The sequence below is a fragment of the Dioscorea cayenensis genome, chromosome 7 (genome assembly GCF_009730915.1).
Source record: "Dioscorea cayenensis subsp. rotundata cultivar TDr96_F1 chromosome 7, TDr96_F1_v2_PseudoChromosome.rev07_lg8_w22 25.fasta, whole genome shotgun sequence".
In the NCBI taxonomy this organism is placed as follows: domain Eukaryota; kingdom Viridiplantae; phylum Streptophyta; class Magnoliopsida; order Dioscoreales; family Dioscoreaceae; genus Dioscorea; species Dioscorea cayenensis.
In genome coordinates, this window is record NC_052477.1 from 12,478,707 (window position 1) to 12,486,624 (window position 7,918).

At 41.3% G+C, this 7,918-nt stretch overlaps 2 non-coding genes across 2 annotated transcripts; both read right to left on the minus strand.

Annotated features, from left to right (window-relative positions):
* Positions 1–2,683: 2,683 nt before the first annotated feature.
* Positions 2,684–2,790, minus strand: LOC120266200. Its single transcript, XR_005538042.1, has one exon. It is a non-coding gene; the product is annotated as a small nucleolar RNA R71 (small nucleolar RNA).
* A 4,000-nt stretch (positions 2,791–6,790) lies between these two features.
* Positions 6,791–6,897, minus strand: LOC120266181. Its single transcript, XR_005538024.1, has one exon. It is a non-coding gene; the product is annotated as a small nucleolar RNA R71 (small nucleolar RNA).
* Positions 6,898–7,918: the final 1,021 nt, after the last annotated feature.

Below are 7,918 nucleotides of genomic sequence, written 5' to 3' on the forward strand. Positions count from 1 at the left end.
GTTTCTATTCACTATTCCCTGTGGATACGATACCCACTCACCTAGGATTTATTACTTCGACACCCGTGCTCTTGAGGTTTACACACATATTCGGTCATGTCACTAACCCTCATGGTGTGTTACTCATCCACAAGATTGACCAAGATAGATTCCCAACCCTAGTATCACTCTAAGGGAAAATCAATTCAACAAGCATTCAAGGTTTGAACTTAATTAAAAACATCAATTAAAAAAACATAATGAGAGATCAATGAAACAAAATCATCCTAGGATTTACATGTCCAAGCACCCACTAGGGGTTTAGCTCTCCATGTAGCAAGATACAATCAATAATGAAATCGAATGTGAAGGCATGCAATCCATAAGAAAAAGCCCCTCGTAGTTTGTGTCGATGGTCCTATGGAGTTGCCTCGTCTTCTCCTAGGGTTCCCTCATTAAGCCTAGGGCATAACTCGCCGAATTAATACCAACAAAAGCTCCCCCAATAACTATCTTTCGAAGGCACATGATGTCGAAGGCCGTAGAATCACTCCAAAGACCTAGGCAAAGCCTCTCCAAATCCCAGCAGAGAGCGCTTCCAAAGATGGGGAAAAGATGAAAAATGAGCCCCTAAAACATCTAGAATCAACGATCCACAGAAGTGTGTGGAATTTCCACGCACCTATGTGAATTTCCATGAATCTATTTTTCTGAGATCTATAAATAGTAATGCTACAGTGATTTAGTGTAGTAAACTGCTATAGTACTTCACCAAAATACTCTCAAATCCACACTTTTCATCAAGGCCACATGAATGGGCACACATCTATGCGGTAGATCGTGTTGCATCTTCATGTAAACCTCATTGATGAAGATCTTGCTAGCATTACACAAGTCAGAACACACAAGTGTGACTGCCTTTGTGCTTCTCCAATTTATATGTTCGCTCGAGCACAATGGAAGTTGGCACATACTCATATGTCTTTGAGCACAACCTATGCCTTCGCATTTGTTCAATCCAAGAGTTCATCAACAAATTACAACCATGATATACTTTTGGTTCTTTTCTTCCACACTTGTCTCCACAATCCTAAATGCTGAAAAGAAAACAAATACACATACATAAGCGATAAAATCTGAGAAAAGTAATGCTCAATGTAAGAAACAATACTTCATATTACTAATACACAAGCACTTTTCAGAGTTGATGTTACTTTCTTTAGTTGTTTTCATGGACTTCATTGTGTATGTTATTGGCATGAACAACTAAATCCCAAGGTCACCGGATATAGGTGAACCTTGGTGGTGAACTTGTGTAGATTGCATGCTTTGATTTATTTATTGCATATGGTGTGTTTTTTATCCATGCTTGGTGTATGTCATGGTATTTGTATGCATGAGAACTCTTTATATCGATTTCTAGGTTATACTAGGTTCCATGACCATCTCCCTAGTATTAGTCTAACCTAGCTTGGAAGGGAAACATGTACAAATATGCTTTGACCATCGGGTATTTCATATCCCTCCATCATTAGGGTTGAACCTAGTGTGTGTTCCATCCCTAACTTGGGATTTCCTCGCTTTTAATGCAATCATAGGAGGATTTAGTCATTACACCTACCGGATTAGGGGCTTGTTCCGTGATCTTTGGGTTGGCCTATCTGAGAAATCCCTTGGTCCTTGGCACCACTTGCATGATGATCTTAGCATCCTGCACACTTTAGTCGCCCCAAGGGGATCCACATCAATGACCATTTTGATATCTTGATCCTCACTCGTGTTTTATCTCCGTTGTAGACACTTAGTAGAGATTTTCTTGTTTCTTTATATTTTTAAGCACAACACTCGAATTGGTAGGCCAAATAACACACAAAGAGGAAGTAAGGGTAGCTTCTCGGGCCCTTCGGAATACAACTCTCTCGTGCATGAATGGGGGGTATTACTTGATGACCCGTGCACTTACTGAATATCAGACCATGTTTTTGGCACCGTTGCTGGAGAACCATGAGGAATACTTTAAAAACTTAGAGTTGGTTGATTTGGCCATTGTTTCATTTCTTTGTTTGTCTTATTTTTATTTTTGTGTTTGTGTACATATATCTCAATTATCTTATATGTATTTGCTTTTCTTACTCTCTTTGCATTTTCTAAGAGTTGGCTTTAACTATTGTGCAAGGTACCCATTGTATGACACATGCAAGTCAAGCTAACCTAGGAGATTCCAACGAAAAGATTGAGAAGACATTGCATCAAAGATTGAGAGAAAGGGCCAAGAGTTTAAGACAATGAGAGGCTCAGATTGAATCTAGTGAGCCTTCAGCTATGGCCGAACCTAAGAGAACCTTATCCAATTAGGAGAGGCCATAGTTAACTGGTGAGGAGCTCAGTATACAAGCACCGACTATACCAGCAAATAACTTTGAGATTAAGGCCAAAACAATGCGGGATGATACAGAATTCGGTGCAATTTGATGGTTTGGCTAATGAAGACCCACATGCTCATCTATCATGTTTCCTTCAGATTTGCTTGACCTTTAAGATCAATTGAGTTTCTGATGATGCAATAAGATTGAGATTGTTCCCATTCAGTCTGTGAAGTGTAGCTTACAGATGGCTTACTTTCTTGGCCCCCAGATCAATTACTAATTGTAAGGATATGCTTGAGAAATTCCTGGCTAGGTACTTTCCACTGACTAAGGTAGCCAAATTGAGACAGAAAATATCTTTGTTCAGACAAGGTGACTCAAAAACACTGTTTGAGGCTTATGAGAGGTTTAAGGATCTCTTGAGATAGTGCCTGCATCATGGTTTTTCATCTTCGATGAGAGTACAAATATTATTCAATGGACTTAACTATCAAACTCGCCATCTCATTGATGCCGCAGTAGGAGGTTCATTGAGTAGTAAGTACCCTGAGGAAAATGAGCCGTTGATCGAAAATATGGCTAGTAATAAGTCCCATTGGAGCAATCAAGGAAGACAACAAAAGGCAGGAGGGAATTATGAGGTGAGTGATAACATTGTACTGGCCGCGAAGGTAGATGCTTTGACCAAGTGACTTGATCAATTTATGATGGTTTCGAGCTCAGATTCTAGGGCATTTTTATCTTGCGAGACATGTGTGGATGTCCATTCAGTTGCACAATGCCCTATTTGTATTACTTCTAGTGGCCCTTTAGACACATTGGATTATGTCAGCGCTGGTCAAAGAGAGCAAGGAAACCCATACGGACTCCACATATAATTCAGGATGAAGAACCCACCCAAACATCTCATGGAATTCGGGGCTACAACAACAAAGACCACCACCACCTCAGGGTCCTCAATTTCAGTCTCAACAATAACAAGAGAGGAAATTTACCACTGAAGATGTGTTGGCAAAGTTCATGATAATTACTGAGGTGATGCTTTAGAACATAAACAACCAGCTTGCTCAATATAATGGACAGTTCAATGAGATAAGCACCATGTTAAGGAATCTCCAAGCATCATTCCAATCACTCGAGAATCAAGTTGGACAACTTGCTAGGGCAAGTGCTAAGTAGCCAAAAGGCAGGCTCCCAAGCGATATAGAACAGAATCCAAAGGAGCACCTCAAGGAGGTCACTTTTAGTAGTGGGAACTAATTGGAGGCAAGAGCTAAAGAGGGCCCAAGTGCTTCAAATGAGAGGGTAGCTGTTCAGGAATACAAAGCAAGATAAAACTTGTCCCTAAGCTCTAGCTTCAAAGGTCCCTGAATATAAGCTTTTAGTGCCATACCCGACAATGCTTAAGCAATACAAAGAAGATGCTATATTCAAGAAGTTCCTTAACATCTTTAAGCAATTTCATATAAACATACCCCTTGTCGAAGCCCTTTCATAAATGCCCAAGTATGCAAAATTCTTAAAGGATCTTCTGACCAATAAGAGAAAAAATTAGAACACTTGGAAATTGTGACTCTCTCAGGGAATTGCTCTGCAGTCATTCAAAAGAAATTGTTGAAGAAACTGACAAATCCCTGCAGTTTTATCATCCCTTGTGTGATCGTGGAAGGAATTCAAGAGAACGCTCTAGCAGACTTAGGGCTAGTATTAATGTGATGCACTACAACTTGTTCCTAAAGTTGGGGTTAGAGGATCTAAGGCCCACAAGGATGACCCACTAACTAGCAGACTGTTCAGTAAGAAAGCTCTGAGGAGTGGTTGAGGATGTGATTGTGAAAGTTGATAAACTCATTATTCCTGTGGACTTCATGATCCTTGATGTGGATGATGATGTTGAAGTCTATTTGATCCTTGGGCGCCCATTGCTCAACAGTTTTTGTGCTTGATTAATGTAAAAGAAGGAAATATGATGTTGGGAGTAGGGGAAGAACAAGTAGTCTCCACTATTTAAAAGGATATGAAGCACACGCTAGACCATGATGACACTTTGTATTTCACTGAGGAGACTGACTTGATTATTTTTGATTGTGTACAAGAGGTCTTGGCATTAAACCCTTTGGATGAGTACTTGAAGGAGGTAGAAGTCAAGCAAGTCAAAGAACAATTCTCTACTCCTTCACCGAAACAACAAGTGAACCAAGTAGAGAGTGATTTGTCATCTCATTGCAAGAAAAAGAAAACTGATAAGTGCTTGTGTGATATGAATGCGAAGCATTCTTTCCTTATGTTGAGTGATAAGTGTCTAAATGTAGATGTTTTCATGTATATATTGTATTCACTTTGCATATATTTTGTGATGTTTAATGCCCATTTTGCGCTTAATAATCTACTATTTACTTTGTAGGGCATAAGGAAGCCATGGAGAACAAGAAGATATCATTTGGGCGAAAAGAGAAGAAAACAGGAATTTCATACTACCCCCATACTACCCGGTATGGCGGCCGTATGCACTGTAGCATCGGAATGATTTGGAGTGTCTGCACAGATTTCCATACTACCCAGTATGGGGGCCATATGCACCCCCGTATGGATCTCGAATCTAGGGTTTTTGAGTGCCCCATATGACCCCCTTACGACCCGCATGCCTCGGGGGGTATAAATACCAACTTTTAGGGCAGAACAAGGACTTTTGGCTAGACCTTTTCTTGGCCGATTTTGGGGAGACACTTGAGAGGCTTTTGGGCGACCTTGGGGAGGAGAAGAAGGGCAAGGAAGCTAGAAGATCATCCAAGCCCAAGGTCCAAGACTCTCAAGGCAAGAAGGCAACATCATTCAACGGGAGATCTACCACGATTTGAAGGAAGGAGACCCGCGGCTAGTGGAAGCGTCATTTGGCATTCCTTTGGCGGGGAAAGCATCATTCGGCATATTCTTCACCTCCTCCTCCACCATTTCATCTAGGGAGTGCCATTTATGTTTTTGTTCCATGTTTTGCTTGTTTGTATTGCTTGTTGTGGGATGATGACACACTAGACCCCCAAGGCCACCGAGTGTTGGTGAACCTTGGGGGGTTTATATCATGTATGTTGGATGATAACTTGTTAATTCTATGCTTGGGTAATTTTGAGATCTAATCCATTGTTTTCATGCTAAGTGCTACACTAAGGAGAAATCCGTAGCTCTTTTATGAGTGATGCATGTAGATGTGACTTGCTCACATGTATTAGATCATGAATGGATTAGAAGGGGATACTTATATTATCACGCCGAGAAATTGGGTGTTTGGTAGCCTTCCATGTAGGTTTAATCCGAAGAAGAGTAGGTTTATTCCTAAGTGAGATTTCCTAATACTTAATGCAATCGTAGGAATGTAGATTTGGAAGAAATTCCTATCTATGTTCGTATGGGATTAGGGTTCAATTGCCGAGAAATTGGGGTTGTTCTAATCTTGGAATCTCATGGTCCATTTTACCCTTGCATCTTTAGATCATCATCCATGTTGCATGATAACCCCTCAAGGGGATCCTCATCCATAGGCCTTTGCATCTCATTGATTTTCTTGCTTGCTTATTGCTTGTTCACTCTTATTTTGTCATAATCTCGTTTTAGCTTTAATTACATTTAGTAGAGTAAAACTCCATCACTTGAGATCTTAGACTAGATAATAGCTCGAGAAAGAGTAATAGGAGATCCTTAGCCCCGTGGAATACGATCCTCATGTCTTCACGCGAGGTATTACTTGGCGATCCCGTACAATTGCGGGGAATCAATCAAGTTTTTGGCGCCGTTGCCGGGGACTTTATGGAATTCTAGGAAACTTTTAGATTATTACTCTAGCCATTTCATTCTTTACTCATTTCTTATCGTTATTTTTCTTTTCCTTTGATCTTAACTTTCTATCATCTTTTTGGTTTTGCAAGGTATTGTGCATGACCCGCTCAAATCCATCGACATTGATTACACCGGATAGTGAAATTGAAAGAACTTTGCATCGGAGATTGAGAGAAGTTGGTGAAGGTTCGGGTACACAAAACATTGAAATTGAGCATAGAGAGTCTTCAATCATGGCCGAAGAGCGACGCACTCTATCCGAATATGAAAGACCCCAATTCACGGGTGATGAGTTTAGTGTTCAAGCACCATCCGTGGCATCCAGCAATTTTGAAATTAAAGCTAGTACAATCGGCATGGTCCAGAACTCGGTTCAATTCAATGGTCTCCTGAATGAAGATGCACATGACCATCTTTATTGGTTCCTCCAAATTTGCTCCACATTCAAGATTAATGGGGTATTGGACGATACGATCTGTTTGAGACTATTTCCGTTCAGCTTGAGAGACGGAGCTTATCGTTGGCTTACATCTTTGTCTCCGGGATCTATTAAAACATGGAAGGATATGGTTGAGAAGTTTCTTGCGAGATACTTTCCGCCAAGCAAAGCGGTGAAGTTGAGGCAAGAAATTTCAGCCTTTAAACAAGGGGAGTCCGAGACATTGTTTGAAGCCTATGAAAGATTCAAGGATCTCCTTAGAAGGTGCCCCCATCATGGTTTTGCCTCATGGATGCGAGTACAAATCATTTACAATGGGCTGAATTATGCTACTCGCCAACTCATTGATGCCGCAGCGGGTGGTTCCCTTAGCAACAAGTATCCTGATGAGGCTGAGCAATTACTTGAATCTATGGCAAGTAACGAATCACATTGGGCCTCAAGAGGATCTTCACAGAAGACTGCTGCGCTGTATGAAGTTAGAAGCAATGATGCCTTGCCCGCCAAGGTGGATGTGTTGACTCGATAGCTTGATATTCTTATGGGCAGTAGTTTGAGGCCAGAACCAGTGATAACTTGTAGCACTTGTGGTGCTGGGCATGGTGCAGCCCAATGTCCGATTGCGAGCTCCTCTGTTGCTTCCATTGAGAATGTTGACTACATTGGGGGGCAATAAATTCAAGGGAACCCATATAGCTCAACTTACAATCCGGGGTGGAAGAACCACACAAATTTTTCATGGAACCAAGGCCAACAACAACAAAGAGGTGCACCATCTCAAGGATCTCAACTTCAACAACCGGCCTTTGAGAGGAAGTTTTCTACTGAAGAGGTCCTTGCCAAGTTCATGCTTAGTACTAATGACAGGTTCAATAGCCTAACCAATAGCATGGATGCATAATTTGGCAAGGTGAATACTCAGCTCACTTAGCACGCAGAATAATTCACTGAGATAGGTTCTATTTTGTGAAACCTCCAAGCTTCGGTGAAGTCACTTGAGCATCGAGTAGGGGAACTCGCGAAGGTAAATTCTTAACATCCCCTAGGGTGTCTTCCAAGTAACATTGAAGAAAATCCAAGGGAGCACTTAAAGGCCATTGCTCTTAGAAGCGGGAGGCAAGTGGAGACAAGGGTCGAAGTTGACCTAAGTGTCAAGAAAAGTGGGGTAGCCTCCGGGGAAGACCCCAAGCTAGTTGAAGGAAGCAGTGAAGACAAAAATCAAGGAAGATATGACAAGGCCCAACAACAAAGACAGCCAGAATCATCCAAATACAAGCCTCCAATCCCCTATTCAACAAGATTA